Source organism: Mus caroli, unplaced genomic scaffold (genome assembly GCF_978045245.1).
Source record: "Mus caroli unplaced genomic scaffold, Mus_caroli_1 scaffold_16, whole genome shotgun sequence".
Taxonomy (NCBI): domain Eukaryota; kingdom Metazoa; phylum Chordata; class Mammalia; order Rodentia; family Muridae; genus Mus; species Mus caroli.
Window position 1 is genome coordinate 2,167,664 of NW_028227271.1, and position 20,557 is coordinate 2,188,220.

Genomic DNA, 20,557 nt, shown 5'->3' on the forward strand with positions numbered 1-20,557 from the left:
CTGTGATTAAGAGCAGGGCTCTGGTCCTTGTGACTAGAAAAGTCCTGAATGCTAGCTAGTGTCTGTTCCCTCCTAGTCCCTGGCCATTTTCCTGTGAACAGATCTGCTCTCACTATAGTTTGACTTTGCCAGGGTCTGGGGTGGGAGATGAGATCCAGAAGGACTCTGGCCTTGACCTCTGCTCCTAGTAAAAAATGAATGTCAGGTAGAGTGAGACTATCAGGTGACAGAGGACATGGGTCTTAGGAAGTCTGGTAAGAGTCACCTGGAAAAGGGTTTTGAGGGAGGGGGGACAAACCAAAGGGGCGCCTAGTCTGCATGGCTAGGGATCTTGAAGAAGGGGACAGTATTTGTTCTGTCCCCTTTATGGAACCCTCTGTGACTTCTATCCCTTTGAGCTCATTCTGAAGGTTGACCACAAGGGACCAGGTGACCTTTTGATTAGAAAGCCGTATAAAGGTGAAAGGGCCAGGTGGAGCTCGGACGTCTTTCTCACTCCTGGTCCTTGATGTCTTATCTACAGGGCAACCTCCAGGGCTGGCTGGACACTGGTCATTTTCAGGGTCTGGACTCCCAGAGGTTCTGGGACATGGCGATCACTCCACTCTCTGTTCTCTTCCTTCTCAGCCACACTTTGCCAGCCTCTGCACCCCTGTCCTGACCTACCGAAGGGTCTCTGGAAGGCTAAGAAGGGCTCCCTTCAGTATTTGGACCCTAAGCAGGCCCCTTTCTTTTTTGCCTTTAGATTTTCTGTCCCCCACTTTGCCCCTAAGGCTTGGATGAGCCAGAAGGGTGGGGCTCCCTGTTGGCAAGACTCAATTTTGCTGGCTGGGAGTTTTTCAGGGTGCTAATTAAAAGGAACCACCCAGAGAGAATGACTTCACTTGTTCTCACACACACACCCTTTGGCCCTGCCCTCTCCAGTGGCCCCATTCACACGCCGGGGCTCACTGCAGGTGGAGGAGCCCACGGCAAAGGCAAGACCCTTTGTGTCTGTCCACAAGCCAAGTGCAGGCTCAGAGCATTTTTTAGCATCTCCCCTCCTAGTTCAATGTTGCTGTGGCTGCATTTCCCTCGCTGGTCCCCTCCCAGCTGAACTAGACAGGCAGAAACTGACTCTGGGTGGGAAGGAAGATGGTGTCTTCCCAGGTCACACGCACCCCCCCCTCCCCCCAACTCTCCCAATAGGAGCGCTGCTGTGAGGAAATCTTTCCCTGGCTGGGATTCCGTCCAGTTCTCGGGCTTCATCCCCTGTGGAATGGGCCTCACTGGAGAGAACTTGGTAGAGCCACCGTGTACTGTGGTTTTGAGGATCTCTCCGCATTACTTACTGTCTTCTCTGCTCCCTAAACTCTTACCAAAATGTGGTCACGATCCCTTCCACTCTGGACTGCCGGGTAGCCACGTGAGCCTAAGGTGGGCTCTGATACTCATGTTGGAATATTTAATGATGGTTCTTACAGCCCAACGCTCCCAAATAAATACTCTTGCATTGCTTTTTGGGAAGACCACGTTGACTCACTTGGTCTTCGTTATTTAGTGGAGGGGCGAAATGGTAACTTTCTGGGCTGACTCAGGATCTGGGAGATCCTGGGTGCTAGGCAGCGTTAGAACCACTAGGAGGCGAAGAGACGCCACGAGCAACCCGAGTGGGGAGAGGGGAGGAGCCAGCCTATTTCCCAGTCTCTCTGCATTCTGGGATTGTCCTGTAGGGGTCGCCCTAAGCCAGGTTTCTACAGACAGCAGCGGCTCATTGCTTCTTCAGAGTCTGGGTCGCATCTCCGACCCTCTGTCCCCCAGTTTGAATTCTTTCCTTCATCCAGGGTCCTCCAGCTACCAAGAGTCCAGGAAAGGGCACAAAGCAGGGACAGAGATAGCTTGTGAAGCTAGAGTCTGTGAAGTGACAGGAGTGACAAGTGTTGGTGGCTAGAAAGAGCACATGCAAATAGCATGCAAACGAGCATGGCTGGACCGCCCTGAGTAGCACCTGCCAGTCTGGGCCCAGACAGACATCCTTTTCCTAGCCCTGGGTGAGGATAGAAGCGCCTGACTCTTCCCTGGCTGTGTAGACGCGTGCTACCCCTTAAATGCCACCATAACCCAGGCAGGGGCTATCATTTTACAGATGGCTCCCACGAATGTTTCTGCTTTCTCCTTTTTCTCTCTACAAATCAGATCGCAATCCCAAGTGAGTGTGGGACTAATTCAGCAAGCAACCCTCCTCTTCCAGTAGGGTCTGTTGCTCTCCGGTGCAGAGATAGATACTGAGAACCTCTAAAACACCACAGGACGGGGAAGATGGTGTCGTAGGGGTGCCAGCTTTCACCTGCCTGGGTCCTCTGTCCCACTGCTTGCTTTGTTGTCTCACGAGGGGGGTCACTTGTTCAACTTCTATCCCTTCTCTAGGTGGGTTGCACCTTTTCCTTTGTGTTTGTGCAGGGCCTGGGATTCGGAATTGTCCTATCTAACTAACTCAGCATTGACTTGTTGTCTTCTCAAGGCCCAGGGGCTGAAGGTGACATTCCAGGGAGGGGGGAAGACCTGGTGGATTTTAGCACCGATTTCCCCTTACACTCAGCTGGGTGGGAATCCCAGTCCCCATCTTAGTGAACTCTGTTCTAGCTCGGCCTCAGGGAGGACTCCATCTTTGGCTCCTTAACACCATAGCCTCTCCAACGTTCTCCATTTTCTGGGTCCTGTTCTTTCTTCCCTACCAGTCTGCTCAGCCAGGTCTCCCTTCTCGATGCCGCTCCTTTGGTTGCTGAATTCCTCTGAGTTTTTTTTTTTTTTTCCTCCCCAGGCTTTACTGTTTCTGAATGTTACTACCATCACTTGGGCCTTTACAAGCCCTAGACTCCTACCCAGGCATGGCTGTGAGGACTGAGGCTTGGGGCAGAGATATTGCAACCTGACTTGAACAGGGGGGTGGGAGTTAGGCACACACCTGCTTTCCAGTCCCACACTCTCTGCACCCTACACAAGCCCCCGTGGCCATGGTTCCCATGGAGGTGACCAGACCTTTGCCTCCCCACCCTATCCTCCATTCACACACCTCCCTCCTTCCTGAGATCATTACGTGCACCTTTGTCAACTGCGCCACCTAACACTTCCCCAGGTGTTCCATCTGGTCTGAGCATGGCTCTTTCTTTTTCGGTTTTCCCCCCATCCCCCCCAGAGAGGGGAGTATCAATGCCAGAGGGCAGACAGACATAGGATTTGGAGAGGAATTACAGTCAGCTGCAAACTCCAGCTTTGGTTGTGGGAGCTCGGGCAAGTCCTTTAGGTCTGCAGAGCCTTAGCTTTCTCAGCCATAAACCCAGGCTTAGCCAGAGGTGGCCTATGTAAAGCACCTGGCAGATATTAGCTTCACATCTAATGGCGATCTTCACACATGGTGTCAACTACAAAAAGTGACTTCCTTGAAGAGGCCACGAGGAAAGCACCCCCATCCCTCCCCCTACCCATGCCCTCTCAGTGCCCTTCCCTCCCTGAGGGTGCCTCCCTTAGCCCTTTCCTTATTTTGCTCTGGAGAGATGTGGGTGGAGCAGAGCTCTGACCCTGGAAAGGGATGGTGGTGGGCTCTGAAGGTCCCTGCCAGTTGCCGGTAGCAGGAAGTGGGCCTGCCTGAGTAGATGGTCTGAGAGGTTTCCACAGCCTGGAAGGGGCAGAAGCTCTCATCCAGTCCTTCACAGGAGCAAGGGTGGAGAAAGGGCACCAGCCTACGGGGCTTCCCCACAGAGAGCGAGCACCCCATGCAGACTGGCTTTGGTCTCCTTCCAGTTTCGATCAGAGGGCGTTGTGAGGCTGGGAGGGGTGGAGTTGGAGGCTTTTCTTTGGAAACCCTCAAAGCTTAGGAGGAGAAGAAAGTCAGGTCAGAGACTATCTTACAGCATGGGACCTTGCTGTCAATGATAAAGCCCTCATGCCAAGAGCTATGTGTCTAGGATGTGTGTGGGGGAGCCCAGACCTCCACATACAACCTCAGATACCAGCTCTTACACATTCATAACACCCGGCCCCGGCACACTCTCCATCCTGCATGCCCCTCTCTCACTTTTTACACACTCAATATGCAGCTAAATGTTGCATACATGCGGGCCATGCCTTTATATATTTTCTCCATTTTATTTTTCTCTGGAGGTAGTCTGTGGGTGTAGCCCAGGTTGGCCTCAAACTCCTTATCTTCCTGTTTTAGCTTCCTGAGTGTTGGGATCTCAGGTGTGTACCACCATGACTACCCATTCATTTATGCTCTTGTGAGTGTATACACACAGTTCCACATGAGCGTGCTCTTGGCACATTTTCATTTCTGCTTCATACAAGATCCCCCAGAGCTGGAGGTGTCCCAGGAAGGCCGGTATCCGATAGAGCAGGCCTGGTAGGTGAGTGAGGGGCAGGGGTTTGAAGTTAATGATGAAAGTGAACAGCTGGTGCTTGGCTTTCATTCTGAGGGTGCTGCAGGTATAGTCTTGTCTCACACACACTGTGTTCCCAGGAGGAATAGAGATTGTTATTCCCTGGTCACAGATGGAGAAGCTTAGGGAAGCCAGGCCTTTTGCCCCAGGCCCCACTGTCGTTGCTCTGTGGAGATAGCACCTGACCCTCACCCTCAGCCCACAGAAACCCATTCTCTTGACTCTCAGCCTTACTTGGCTCCTTGCTTGAAATCCCTTTCTAGAATCCCTGGCTTTAGCTTCCCGAGAGCCTAAGTCTCGTGACTTTGCCCAGGATCAGCTGTGACAGTTAAGTCCCGAGGAGAGTCACCTCTCTCGGAGGCTCCTTTGTATCAGTGATTTGTTCTGGTATCTCCAGGAGCTGGTGGGGAAAGGGGGCTTCTGGGAGACCTCACTGTAGGTTCCCAGGACAGTTCGGGCTGCAGGATCCTAGGCTACCTGCAGGGGGAGTCGAGTGTGGGAGAACCCTGTCCCAGCTTGGAATGCTGGGAAAGAATGTGTCCTAGAAAAGTCTGGATGCCAGCTAGGACCAGGATGGGACTGTGCTGCACTGTCCCCACAGGCTCCCCCCGAGGATGCATGCGAGTGTACATGTGTGCGTGCGTGTGTGTGTGTGTGTGTTTGTGTGTGTGTGTGTGTGTGTGTATGTGTGTGTGTGTGTGTGTGTGTGTGTGTGTGTGAGAGAGAGAGAGAGAGAGAGAGAGAGAGAGAGAGAGAGAGAGAGAGAGAAACACTCAGCCATACATTCATATCTGCACATGCTTAAGCACAGGTCATAGGCGTAATTGTAGCCCATAAGACCCATGCTGGTTTTTCTTCTCTCCTTCTCTCTACTTTTCCTTATTTATATCCAAGGTCTGATGAGAGCTGGGTAAACACTATTCCTGAGCTGTGGCCTCGGCCCAGGCCTGGATTTACAGCTGTTGCTTACGGCTGTACCTCCAGCTCGAGCAACATCCAGCTCAGAGTAAGTCTAAAGTAAACGCATGTCGACTGGAGGATGCTGACCGTTTGTATTTGTGAGTGTCTGGAAGGTTGTACCCCGATGTTCTGTTGGCTACTTTCAGGGGGATCTAATTTTTGAAAGGGTTTTGTTTTATTTTTATTTTTTTCCTAAATTTTCTCTTATTTAAAAGTGTCTTACAGGAGCTGGTGAGATGGCTCAGGGGGTAAGGGCACTGACTGATCTTCCAAAGGCCCTGAGTTCAAATCCCAGCAACCACATGGTGGCTCACAACCACCCGTATTGAGATCTGACTCACCTGAAGATAGCTATAGTGTACTTATGTATAATAATAAATAAATCTTTGGGCCAGAGCGAGCAGGGATTGAGCGAGTGGAGTTGACTGGAGAGGGCAGAGGTCCTAAAAAATTCAATTCCCAGCAACCACATGAAGGCTCACAACCATCTGTACTACAGTGTACTCATATACATAAAATAAATAAATAAATAAATATATATATTTTTAAAAAAGTGTATGACAGTTAGTTATTTGCCCATGTTATTTTTGTGTGTGATTTGTTGTATGTACATGTGGGGCATTCACACTTGGAGGTCAGAGGTCAGAGGCAATTTGTCTTTCTTTCTACCATGTAGGTCTCTGTAGGTCTCATGTAGGTCTCTGTAGGTCTCATGTAGGTCTCTGGGATCGAACGCAGGTTCTCCGGCTGGGCAGCAAGCTCCTTTGCCCACTGAGTCATATCTCCTGCTCCTCCGTACTTTTTTTCAAATGTTATTTTATTGTCTGTTGTTTTAAAAATGTGAACAGTGGGCTTGCATTATTTGTATATAGGACAGGAAACACCACAGGCTTAGCCCTGGGACCCCCATCCACATTTAAAATGACGATTAGACTTAAAAAGCCAGGCACTGGGGGCAATCTGCTGGTCCCTTCAGCTCCTGCACCGATCTCATCCCTCATCCTTCACCAGTTCCTTCCAGGCTCCTGCCCACAAGCTTAGCTGGTTCACCTGCTGGGGTTTCCTGGCACCCTAACAGGCAATGCAACAATGGGCTCGCTGAGTCAGGAGTTGGGAGAGGGCCCTGGGTAATATAGGCTGAGCCAGCCAGAGAGCAAATAGCTTTTGGACTGAGAGTAACCAGGCTGATGTTGCAGCAGGAAGGATTAAGGTTAGACAGGAGAGCTTCCCGACTGTATAGGAGGCTGTGCAAGCTGACGAGGTCACAGAGCTGTCCCCACTGCTGGAGGCGGCAGGTTTATTCGGCCACACCACTGAATCTGAAGTACCCACAGTGCCTAGCTTTCAGATGGCGATGACAGTGAATTTGTCTGAAATAGGGGGTGCTGAGGTCCCCCTCTGTGTTCCAGTACCCCCACCTCAGGTTCCAAACTGCAGGATGAAGCAGCCCTGGTCTATCAAGTGCTTGTTTGGCTCTTGCTATGTGACCTTAGCAGGTAGCCTCTCCCCTCTCTGCATTGAAACAAGGGCACTTTACAAGGCCATTTGTTGGGTCTCTTTGCTCTGTCATTCGGTCACTGGCACACACGTCAGGCTCTCTGGGACAGGTTTGCTGCCAGGTGGGCTCTGGTGGTGCGGTGGTTTGGACCATATTCTCTATCTTCAGGCATGGTGGTGGCTGCCCAGATTTTAGGTAGCCATGGTAGACCCTTGGTCCAGGGTGCTGCTGTCTGCTGCCCCAGCCCAGAGGTCTTCCCTGGCCAAGACGGCCATGCCGTGACCCATGACCCGTGACCTGACAACGGGTGTGACTCAGCTTGGGAAGGAGGGTGACTGGCTGGGGATTTCGTGTTTGTCTTTTGAGGGAGTGAGTGGGTTAGGGGTTAGTTAAGAAATTCGGGTTATTTCCTAACATCAGAAGCAGTGCCTCAGAGAACTGTCCCTTCAAGCCTGCTTCTCTCTCTCTCTCTCTCTTTCTCTCTCTCTCTTTCTTCTTCTTCTTCTTCTTCTTCTTCTTCTTCTTCTTCTTCTTCTTCTTCTTCTTCTTCTTCTTCTTCTTCTTCTTCTTCTTCTTTTTCTTTTTTTTTTTTAAGATTTGTAATATATAAGTACACTGTAACTGTCTTCAGATACTTCAGAAGAGGGCATCAGATCTCATTACAGGTGGTTGTGAGCCACCATATGGTTGTTGGGATTTGAACTCAGGACCTTTGGAAGAGCAGTCACTGCTCTTAACCACTGAGCCATCTCTCCAGCCCCATCTCTTATTATTATTATTATCATTATTATTATTATTATTATTATTATTAATTATATAAGACCGAGTAACAATATGTGGTCCTAACTGACTCAGAATTCTCCTTATAGACCAGGTTGTTCTTGACTTCACAGAGATCTGCCTGCCTCTGTCTCCTAAGTGCTGAGATCAAAGGCATGAGACGCCACACCAGGCCTTCTTATCTCTCTATAAAGCCTGTTTTTAAATGTTTCATTTTCTGTTCGAGACAGGCTCGTGTAGCCCAGGCTGCCCTTAAACTATGCAGCTGAGAATGACCTTGAACTCCCGATCTTCCTGCCTCTACCTCCACCCGGGATTACCGGGGTGGGATATGGTGTGTAGTGCTAGGGACTGAATCCAAGACATGCATTGTACCAACTGAGCTAGCCCTCAGGCCTTTGCCCCAGGCCCGACACCAAACACTGCTCTTACATGCTCTTACATAGCCTAAGATGGACCCAGGGTCTGTCAACCTCAGTTTGCTGAGTGTTAGGATGGCAGGCGTATGCCAGCACACTTGGTTCAGTTCATTTTCGAAGGTTTATGTGTGTCAGGGGGATGGGCCTTCACCTCTGTCAGAGTTTTCCAAGCTTTTCTGGGACAATGACAGTAGTAATAAAATTATTTACATCACAGTGGTAGGCTTACTTATGCAGTGGTGCCACAGTGTGCCATAGTGTGGCATCACCCTTCACTGGCTGTGAGGCCATCTTCATTCTTCAGAGCTGGTGGGGACACTCAATTGTGTCTGTTAGTGAGCTGTGGATTGCTCTTGTAGTTTGAACCTCACTCCATGACACGGCAGGGCTCTCTGCATGGCTTAGGGGAAGGCTGGAGAGCTGGTGGAGGCTGGGATCTGGCCCACGAAGCCTCAGCTCTCTCCTAGCCATTCAGGTCATCCCCATATACAGGAACACTGGGAACATTTCCCCAGGAGCAGCTGGGCTGCCTCTGGGTATCGGAGGCTGTCCTTGGTAACTTGCCTCAAAATATTTACTGAGCCAGGGCTGTTGCTAGCAGTAGAGTACCCAACCCCCAACCGGCAGAACCTGATTGGATCACCAGGGCAGCGCTGGGGGCTGGGCCCAGGTTGGCAAGTCTGGGCCCTCAGCTCAAGTCTTGTAGTCTGAACACACTTCCTTCTTCCCTCTCAGGAGCCTCCAAGTTTTGTCTAGGAACGTGTGTGATGTTCCTGCCTCCTCGACTGTCTGGGATAGTCCTCTGTGTATGTGTGTGTGTGTGTGTGTGTGTGTGTGTGTGTGTATGTGTGTGTGTGTGTGTATGTGTGTGTGTGAGTGTGTGTGTGTGTGTGAGTGTGTGTGTGTGTATGTGTGTGTGTGTGTGTGTGTCAGTGTTTGATGTGAGGAACAAGCAGGATAGGAAACTGTGGGCTCCCTTCCCTCTTCTGCCTTCAGTGGCATCAAAATAGCCCACAGTCAGCCACAGTGGACACAATCATAGCAAATGGGAGCTGTGCTTCCAGATATGTGGGAGGCCGAGGCAGGAGGACTGAGAGGTTAATGCTAGCCTGGGCTTCAGAGGGAGCTCAAAGGCAAGTCTGGGTAATTTAGGTAGACCTTGACTCAATAAAAAGAGAAAAGGTGGTTGAGGGCACAGCTCAGCCATGCGGTACTTGCGCAGCACCTGAGTGGTTTTAGCTTGGATCCTTGACAAGTTCTGGAAACAGCCTTGTGTCCCCTCACAGATCAAGAGTGAGGAGAGCTGGCTGTAGGACTGGAGCCTGCCCCTGCCACACTGCTGGGCACTGTAGGGTAGAGGACAACACTCTATTCTCCCTGGGCCTTCCTCCCAAGCCTTTCGCCAGGAAACACAGGGGCAGCCACACTGTATCAGAGGAGGCTCTGGGGCTCTGGGAGGCTTCCCAGACTGAGCTTGGAAGACCCTTATCTTAAGTCTCTCTGGGATCTTGGGCAATTGTTCTGATTGCTGTGACCATAGAACGGCCCATCCTGCTTCCTTGGGGACAGGGGTGAGGATGTGGGGGAGAGGTGCTGAGAGGCGGCCTGTAAATGTGTAATTATCACCCCACTGTGTCAGCCTTCAATCCTACTGTCCCTTAGAACACAAGACATGGGCTTACTCTAGGTACAGTTTTGCAAATCTCTTCTTAAAGCATCTGTCTTGGGAATGCTCTCTTTCTTGGCTTGGGGCCTTGCTCTGGTGAGGGGCTGCACAGACATCAGAGCATACCCATATCTAGTTGTAATGAACCCATCCCCTAGGGAGTGCTGCCATTTTCCTGCAGCTCAGCGAGGACAACATGGCTCTCTGACCCTAGTGAGTCAGGAGAGGGGTGGGGGCAGACAGTGGGAGCTGTGCTGTCCTGACTTGGGCAGAGGAAGGGTGGGCAGGCTACTGTCTGTCATGACACCAAGAGGACATCGGTACCAGGCTAGAAATGGGGAAGTGTTAAGGGCCAGAGCCCGGATGTCATCCACAGTAAGCCAGGTTTAGTCACCTGTCCTAAGGCCATTTAACAAACCAGTCTTTTCCTGCTTGTTGAATGTGGCTGCTTTGGGAAGCAGGAAATGACCCACTAATTTCATCTTTGGGTCCTGGCATAGGTTTAAGTTTAAGCAGAGGACCAGGCCTATGTGTAGCTCGGCAGTCCAGACTAGAGTGTGGTCTGGTCCCTGACCATCATGGTCTTGAAGTTGTAACTCTTAGGGACACAAACTCCTCCCTCCCACCCCACACCTTTTGGCTGGCCTAGACATTAACTCTTTCTTCTCCCAGTATGAGATTCCTGGAAATTCTAATTTCTGGGAATTCTAATTTCTTGGAATTCAACAGTCTTATAGCTGGGTATGCTGGTTATAGGTTACCACATCTTGCCTGGGTAGGCCTTACTGCCTCCTGCTCAGGGAATCTTGGACCCTTCTGGTGCCCATGTAGTTATATCAACAACACAAGTGTGTGTTTCCTTGAAGGAGACCAAGGTGGCCACAGACAGACCTGTAACATATTAACAATTAAACCCTGCTTGCATATTCATTGAAAATTAGAATGAACTTCGCAATGTGCAGTTTGTGGAGTGTAATTGTTTATAGTCTGGATAGGAGAAAAGCAAACTGGCTTGAATTTCATTCAGTACTTGGGAAGTAGGCGAACTGGGGAGGGAGCTCTCTCTGGGGAGCTCTGGCTATCCTAGGATTTGACATGTAGAATAGGCTGGCCTCGAACTCACAGAGATTTGCAGGCCTCTGCCCCAGGTGTGTCTTGAGTTCACGGCTGGGCTCCATAGGATACCCTGCCTCAAAACAATAACAGTGTCGATGATGATGGTGATGATGATGATGATGATGATGAAGAGTACAGGTAAGGACACCTGGCAAGCCCTCAGTGACTGAGCAAAGCTGAGGCGTTCTGGTACCGACCGAGCAGATGCAAATGGTGGATATTTGGAAGAATCAGGATACCCATGATTAGAATTTCTCAGCTGCAAAAGTCAAAGCCCAGACTATGATGACCAGTGAGCAGAAGTCACTGTACTGTCCATGTGGATGGGTGGGGGGAGATGGCCGGGGATAAGTAGTATGGGGGTGGTCTCTCAAACAATAACCAGCCCAAGTGAATATGGTCTAGCTTCTAACCACAGCCAGCTCCACCTTCATTGTCTCTGCTCACAGGCTCTGAGCCTCTATCCCCCTTGAGAGGACCTGGGTGTCCCGGATGGGGCCAGGAACAACACCCTTTGATGTTGTTGCTTCAGGAAGACCCCAGCTCCTGTCTGCTGGTTCACACTTGCTCCAGTGGTACTCCTGTGATTTATCATATGCACTAGTTCCACGTTAGGTCGCCACTCCCTCTTCCTCTTTCATCGGATTGCAAGGGCCTGTAAATCAGAGACCTTCACTAGTCTCCACTTGCATGGTTGGTCTAGCACAGTGTCTCAAAGGTGCTATGTGCTTCATAAATGTTGACAGGATGAATATATGTTGAGATGGGATTTCAGTTTTGGATCTGCTATGTGGTCTTAGGTTAAGTTGACCCGCCTCTCTGGGTTTCTCCTGGCTAAAGTATTTTCCTTCAACACTGATATTCCTGGGTTCCTGGGAGCAGCACTGTATGGTGTTAGGAGCAAAGACTTGGGAACCCAGCCACACAGAAGCAAATTCCGTCTGTGATTTATAAGCTGTGCAGCCTTCAGCAAATTAATTGTTCCCACTGTGTACCTCAACTCTGTAGGCTCCTCTTCTGTAAGATGGTGCTAGTAATAGAAGTTTCTTCCAGGAAGCAGGGACCAAAGAGTTGGCATGTATAAAGTTGGCATGTTAGCCTACATATGAATGCTTAATGTATGTAAAGTGCTATGTAGGCCCATTAATTTTTAATTATTGGAGTCAATAGCTCATTGATATTCTCCTTCTCCCCTCCTCGTCTCCCTTCTCCTTTGTGTGTAGTCAGAATAGAAATTTTCTTGCCGAGCCGGGCGTGGTGGCGCGCGCCTTTAATCCCAGCACTTGGGAGGCAGAGGCAGGCGGATTTCTGAGTTCGAGGCCAGCCTGGTCTACAAAGTGAGTTCCAGGACAGCCAGGGCTACACAGAGAAACCCTGTCTCGAAAAAACCAAAAAACCAAAAAAACAAAAGAAATTTTCTTGCCACAGTTTTGGAGGCTGGAAGTCTGAGACCAGGGTGCTAGGGGTGATTGAGCTCCCATGTTGCAGAGGCTGGCCTTCTCATGTAGAGCACAGATGTCTCATGTAGACCATGACCTTCTCATGTAGAACACAGATGTCTCATGCAGAGCATGGTCTTCTTATGCAGACCATGGCCTTCTCATGCAGAACATGGTCTTCTCATGCATAGCATGGTCTTTACATGCATAGCATGGTATTCTTATGCAGAGCATGACCTTCTCATGCAGAGCATGGCCTTTTCATGCAAACCATAGCCTTCTCATGCTTAGTATGGTCTAGTATAGTCTCATGTTGTCCTCTGCTAACCTGTAGGGTCTCAGCGCTCTTCTCTGAGGCCCTAGCTCTGTTTCTGGACCCCACCAGCCCCCCAGGGAAAAGAAGCATCCCAAACATGAGACGCGTGATTGAGCATGAGTGCTTGCATACATGCCTTAAGAAGGGGGATAGAGGCTCAGAGCTGGTGAGCAGAGATGGTGAAGCTGGAGCTGGCCCTGGTTGGAGGCTAGACCACACTCACTCAGGCTCCCTTTATGCCTTCAATTTTTCTATTTTAAAATCCTTATACCAAATATTTTATGCATATGCTTGTAATTCTGGCACATGGGCACAGGACTCCAGCCTGGGTGCCTTACTTTTCCCTTTCTGTGGGCATTGGCTTTTCTCCATCTGTAAGATAGGTCCTCTTCTTCTAAGAACACTGGAAGACTGATTCACTTTCACATAATGAGTACTTGTCCACTTAGTCCAGGGGACACAGTCCAGCACAGGTGAGGAGGGCACATGGTGGTCCAATGTGAGGCACCCAGGCAGGGAGCAGAGTAACAGGTAATTGGTTGAGTAGAGTTGCTGCAGCACAGACAAAGGTTCACTGGGGTCTAGGAGGGATGTGATTAAATATTTGATGTCCTTCCAGGAGAGTTAGGACAGTGGGGCTGAGTAAGACCACAGCTGGGTAAGTCCCAGAGGGAGGGTATCTAGTGATGTGCTACAGGGATCTGTTCCCACTTTCAAGACTGTGCTAGTAGACCAACCCCTCCCCTCTCCATTACAACCAAAGCAGTTTCACCCATGTCCTTTCTACTCTTGATTTTGTATACTCATGAGTAGATCTTCTGTGGGGTTAGATATTCTCTGGGTGCAAAAAGGCCTTATCTATCATGTCCCCATGCACAAACGTATACACACATACACACACATGCAGATGCACATCTGTGTGCACTCATACACAGGTGCATACATGTATATATATATATATATATATATATATATATATATATATATGCACACATGCACACACACTCTCATATGTGTGCATGCACATACGCACATGTATGAACACACATGCACACACACATGCACGCACACATGCATATGCACATTTGTGTGCACTCACACACAGGCACATACATGTATATATATGCACACATTCACATATATTCTCATATGTGTGCATGCGTGTATACACATGTATGAACACACGTGCACACACACATGCAAGTGCGTGCACACACACATACACATGTAGGCATGTATGCAAGCGCTCATGCTCAATCACATGTCTCATGTTTGGGATGCTTCTCAGCCCTGGAGGGCTGGTGGGGCCCAGGAACAGAGCTATGGCCTCAGAGAAGAGCACTGAGACCCTACAGGTTGGCAGAAGCTGAAAGATATATGGAAGACACAACATAAGACCGGGCTGGGATTTCTTCAGTCATCAAATCTTTATTGAGCCCTTGCTAGATAGACATCAGCTGCTGTTCGAGGTGCAGAGGACAGAAGGGAGCTACAGGCAAATCCCTGCCTCTGTGGAGCTCAGGGCCTCACATCAGGATGCTGAGAAACAGACTGAGTCAGTTTGACACTGGGCATGGTAGGGAGCAGGGAGGACACAGAAAATGGCAGAGGGTGGATGGGCACAATGCTACCATTTTGCTTTAGGCTGTGTGGCCAAGTAAGGAAGTTCTTGAACTCATGCCTGAAGGAGGCAAGGGGGCAGCCTGTATGGCCATCTTGGGAGGGACCATCCAGGAAGGGGAATAGGAAGGGCAAAGGTCTTGAGGCAGAGTGTTCCTGGCATAGTCCAGAGTAAGCCAGGGGATGGCCAGGCTCAGGCCCTTTTCATGTTCTGTTCTTTCCTATTTGTATCATTTTTAATGTCTGTTAAGAGAATATCAGACTTTTAAGTTTTCATACTGGATCTTTGGCCTCCGCAAAATCCTTAGCACACAGTAGGTGCCCTGCCATGTTTGCTGAATGAATCTATGACAACTGGGAAAAATAAAACAACAACAACAACAACAATTCAAACCAACCCCACCCCCAGTGCCTGGCCTGGAGCAAGGAGGGCAGAGGACACATGTCATACCACCTATGTGTGGCTGCACCGCTGGGCTGTGCTGAGCACCAAGGTCCAGTTTGATGATTCTAGACAGTTTCCGTTTTGCTGCTGGTGACCCAGCAGCTTCCTCTGCACCTCCCTCCACCTCCAAACTTTGTGGCCTTATTTTCTCCTTCCGACCCTTTCATACAGGGATATAATGGAGTTTTATCATTTCATCCCCAATACCCTCACCTATTCCCTTCTCACATCTACAGATCTCTTTTCTCTTTCAACTGGTCTCCCTTCCTACTTTCATGTCTTATTGGTGGCGTTTCTACCCATCCCCTAACCAGGTACCTGGTCTTTAAGTGCCTGGTCTTTGAATAATAGTTAATTATGCATGTTATGTGTATATGTGTGCATGTGTGTATATGTGTATGTGTGCATGTGTATGTGTGTATATATGTATGTGTGCATGTGTGTATGTGTGTATATATGTATGTGTGCATGTGTGTATGTGTGCATGTATGTGTATGTGTGTATGTGTGTATATTTGCACTATTGGAGGTAGGAAAATAGCTTGTAGGAGTCAGTTCTCTCCTATCCAAATGGGTTTCAAGAACAGAACTCAAATTTTCAGGCATTTGGGTAAACCTGTACATAAAGATCTGTCTAATAACCTGTTTAATGTCTGCTTCTCTGCTAGGCTCTACCTGCTGGTCCATCTTGGTGGGCTTGTATTGTCTTATAAATGCCTTCACATTTGTCACAGGGGGATTCTAGAAGATCCCATGTGATCGTCTAAGATCGAAATTTGCCAGGCCTGGTGGTGTAGACTGGTAATCCAGGTACTCCAGATACCCAGGTAGGATGATTGTTAAGTTCAAAGCCTGCACCTGGGCTATGGAATTCGTTCAAGGTAAGCTTAGGCAACTGAAGGAGACGCTGTCTCCAGATAAAGTAAAAAAAGAGGAATCAGGCTGTAACTCAGAGCTAGAATTCTTTCCTCACATTCACAAAGTGAATTTGCACACATACACAGACACATACACAGACACACACACAGACACACACACACACAGACACACACACAGACACACACACAGACACACACACAGACACACACACAGACACAGACACACACACACACACACACACACACACACACACACACACAGAGAATTCATCTCTTCAAACTAACACTGTTGGATGCCTACTGAATGCTACGCCTCAGCTGGCTCACACACACTGTGGAGTGACAGGTGACAGGGTCTTTGAGGGTTTAGTTTGTTTCAAGAGGCAAAGGCAGAGTTCATTTGGGCAATGTGGAGGCTCCTGGATTGAGGGCAGGAGGTGCGCTGGCTTCATTCCGTGTACTGTCTTCTGTGTGGGTGTTGTTGGTTAAGTCCCTTAGCTCCTAGACTGAGTTCCAGAGCAGACATCGTGTGAGTTCAGCTGGTGCAATCTCGCTGGTTACTAAAGAAGCATGGTCTGTCCCTGCCCCACACCCTCAGGATCCAGAACAGGCTCAAGTGCAAAACAAAGGCATTAGATCCTGTGACCTCGAAGCTTCTCCTGGATCTCATGCTGCATAGCATAACAGGCATGGGAATCGTCACAGATGTGGATTTGACCCCATGCTTAGTGTGACACCCGTCTTCCTTCAACACAAAGTGGGAGAAAGATGTTTGAGCTCAGTCCCTATGGGACCCCAGAGATGTACTTAAGCAAGGCCCACTGAGGCAGCAGGCAGGGAGGCCCCAACTCCTTTTTCTCTTTTAAACAATTTAATATCATTGGACATGGTGGCATATGCCTTTATTCCCAGCACTTGCGAGGCAGAGGCAGGCAGATTTCTGAGTTTGAGGCCAGCCTGGTCTACAGAGTGAGTTCCAGGACAGCCAGAGCTACACAGAAAAACCCTGTCTAGAAAAACAAACAAACAAACAAACAAACAACAAACAAACAAACAGCACTGTATCTACATCACTTTTGCCCCTTCACTCCCTCCAACCCCCTCTAACTCCTCCCATGTCACCCCCACATTTATGATCTCTTTTTTAATTATTATTGTTACTGAGTCTATTTAGCTTGTTTCATGTGTACATGTGTTCAGTGCCAACCATTTGGGACTGGACAAACTATGTGGGGGCTCACTCTTGGAGGAGAATGAGTGCCCCCTATTTAGACAAACACTGACGACCTGTAGCTCTTCCTCTAGGAATGGGGCCATGTAGAGTTTTTCCTGTCTACACTGCCCACACTGTCAACTGATATTGTCACACTGTTGGTCTTGTTCAGGCAACTGTATGGTTGAGAGTCACCGTGCCGCGTCCCTGTCATATAGGGAAGATTCAACCTCATGGCAGATGACCTGGTCCCCTGGCTCTTGAAATATTTCTGCCCCCTTTCATGGTTTTCTCCAAGCCTTAGGGATTGTGTTGCAGATGTAATTGGGGGTTGAGCATCCCACTGTCTCTTCTTCTCTGTATTTTGACCTCTAGTGTCCCCATGAAATAGTTCTGGCCTCTTGCAAAAAGAACGCTACTTTGGTGAGGGATAAGAGCTACATCCATCTTTGAGGATAAGCTGAAGTATTTAGAAATAGGAACTGGCAACGTGGCCTCTCCAGCCATGGGTAGCTGGCCAGGTTTACAATACCAGGCACACATTCCCTTCTGTTGAGTGGACTTTATGCCCAATTAGACAGTGTTGGTCACCCTAAGATAAAGGTGTCCCTATTGCACCATCGTGGGGATCTTTCTGGTCCAGTCACTGTGATCGGAAGCTTTACAGCTGGGTAGGCCTGTTGATTGCTTTCCCCTTGGTGGCATGCATAGTACTTTGTCACCACAGGGACTTCCAGGAAGTTCCTCCAGGTCCTGGGCCCTAAGTGTGCGAGTGTGTGGTGTCTTTATCAATAGGGTCTTAACTTATTTATTGCCTTTTTCGAGGCAGCAAAGGGCAATAACAACAGCCGGCATGGTTTTTAGTCTCTTGAAGTGCCATGAACAAAAACTCAGAGGGAGATTTCCCATGCTTGGTACCATTTTTTTTCTCTAGATAGTCTGTGGCTCCTGAAAAGAGCACTATCCCCACAAACGTCACAGCCCCATCTAACTATTTATGTATGTATACACAGGCATGGATGTATTTTTAAGTAAGCATAAAATAGGATTTCCCTAAGCTTTTTCAACCATCCTTGGTGTTTTCTTTTCATCTTCTCTTCCTCTCATTGTTTCTTCCCTCTCCCAGATGAAGTCCCTCACCCCATTTTCTCATTTCATAGAATGGGTGCCCAACTATCTCCCTCGCTACAGCCTCCCCCCACCCCAGCATAAACCCTTTTTATTTTCCTGTCTCCTGCGGCTACTCCAGGTTACATACATGTAGCGATTCGGAGCTAGACTCCACAATTAGAGAGAGAACGTGGCGTTGGTCTTACTGGGTCTGGGTTGCCTCAGTTGGTAGAAAGTGGTCTAGTTCCGTCTGTTTCCTTGGAAAGTTCGCGGCTTCAGTTTCTTTTGCTGTGTAGTATTCCACTGTGTCTATGCATCACATGCCCACTGCCATTTGCTGTCACTTGTTTCCTGGATCTTAGCCATTCTGATTGCAGAAGGTGAGACTCAAGGTATTTTTCACATCTTAGTATCATCTATCTATCTATCTATCTATCTATCTATCTATCTATCCATCCATTCACTTATCCATCTACCATCTATCCATCCTATCTATCTATCTATCTATCTATCTATCTATCTATCTATCTATCTATCTATCTATCTACCTACCTACCTATTCATTCATCCATCTATCTACCTACCTACCTATACATCTATCATCTGTCTATTCTATCTATCTATCTATCTATCTATCTATCTATCTATCTATCTATCTATCTATCTATCTATCATCTATCTATCTATCTGTGTGTGAATGTGTGAATGTGTGTGTATATGTGAGTTAGTGTGTGTGTGAGCGTGTGTTTGTGTCTCTAGGTACATGTGTAGCATGCATCTATGGAGATTGAGGACAACCTGTGAGAGTTGGTTCTCCCTGCTACCACGTGGGTCCCAGCAATTGAACTCAGGTGCTAGGGCTTGGCAGCAAGTGCCTTTACCTGCTGAGCTATCTCACTAGCCCCTCAAAACAGTTTTGCATTTTCCTGATTGCTAAAGGTGTTGAACACTTTGAGATATTTATTATGCACTTTATCTCTTCTTTTGAGAACCCTCTGTTCAGAACTATAGCCTACTTCTACTTTTTTTTTAAATGGATCTTTTGTTTTCTTGGCTCTGCCTTTTTAGTTCTTTATTTTATATATCCTGGGTATTAACCCTCGATCAGATGTATGGCCGGCAAAGATTCTCTCCCACTCTTGGCTCGGTTCATTCTTTCCTCTGCTGTACCGAGGCCTTTCAGCGTTATGAGGTCTTATTTGTCAACTGTTGGGCTTAATTCCTGAACAAATGTGTCTTATTGGGAAAGCCCTTTTCTGTACCTGCGTCTTGCAGGGTGCTGATTATGTCTTCTTCTAGCTGTTCAGCATTTCAGGTTTCACACAGAGCTCTGCTCAGAGTTGATCTTTATGCAGTATGATAGATACGGATCCAGTTTCACTCCTCTACATGTGGGCAAAGCTTTCTTTTACAGTGCCTCTGACTGTGGTGGGGATATTTTTGGGGCTGAGGTTTTAGTGGGGTCCAAGTAGATTCCAGGCAGCTCAGTGGGCCCCTCCTTCCTCTATACTGGTAGCTTTCTCTTGGATCTTTTCTCTCCTCTTTTCTGGCTTTCCCGACCCCTCATACCTTGCTTGAACTTCTTTGCTACCTCTGCCTCCTCAGAGACGTTCTTCATGTCCGTCGATGTCCGTCGAGGTGATGCCAGTGGCTGGGGGAAGGAGGAAGGGGCTTTTCACTCCTGGAGGGAGTGGGACCATGTTGTGCACGGTTGTCTGGCCTGGGTGGAGCGCCTGTAGGGTTGTGCTAATTGTCAAGAATGATTTCCTCATAGCATCTCTCCAGCATTTGGTGAGTTTCTGTTCTCCTTTGTTCTCCTTTGGAGTCACATCCTCAAAGACCCCCAAATATTCCACCCTCAGCATTCACCAGGTGTTCGGAGAGGAAGTGGAACAGGGCCACTGTTGCCTCACTAAAGGAAACCCCGTGAATCAGAGAGGAGAGGCTTAGCAGTCCCCTGGGAGCAACTGGATCACCTGCAGGATGAGGAGACCCTGCCTCAGGCTGGAGGTTGGACCACAGTAATATTAGGCGAACATCCCTGCTAGACCAGGGATGGGATCCATCCTGGGAGAATCCCAGACCCTCTCTGTTTCTGCTCTGAGCCTCCCAAGCATAGTCTCCTAGATGCACAGTTTATTTTGGAGTGGCTGCCACTCATTTATCCACTGGAAGGGCTTCAGCTGGCCCCAGCTGGAGGGGCCTGGGGTAGTGTGTTGGGAGGAATAGGGCCACAGCATTGGCTGCTGCTGTATAGATCCTGGCTAAAGATACCTGGTCAGTGTGGGGCAGGTGCTGTCTCTTGGATGATTGCTGGGTTGGGCTGAAGGAGGGACTGGGTGCCCTGCTTTTCTGTTCATTTCTACATCATGTGGTGTCCTTGCTGCACAACCTCTGCCAGCCTGGTTGTTCAGGGTCTGTGCTGCTTCTGTGGGGTTGGATCTCACTTTGGGAGCTGTGCTCTCCCTTGTCCAACGTCCCCATGCTACCCTCTCCTCTGCACAAACTCTTCTCACTCTTTCTCCAGGAAGCCTTCCTTGAATACCCCCCAGTAATGTTGATGCCTAGAACCGTGGCTCAGGCCTTGAGATGCTTGCTTGTCGTTGGCTTCTGGGGCAGGGACTGGGTCTCCTACCTCAGGCTCTGCACGTGCCACGCACCCATTCCCCAGGTGTGTCAGAGT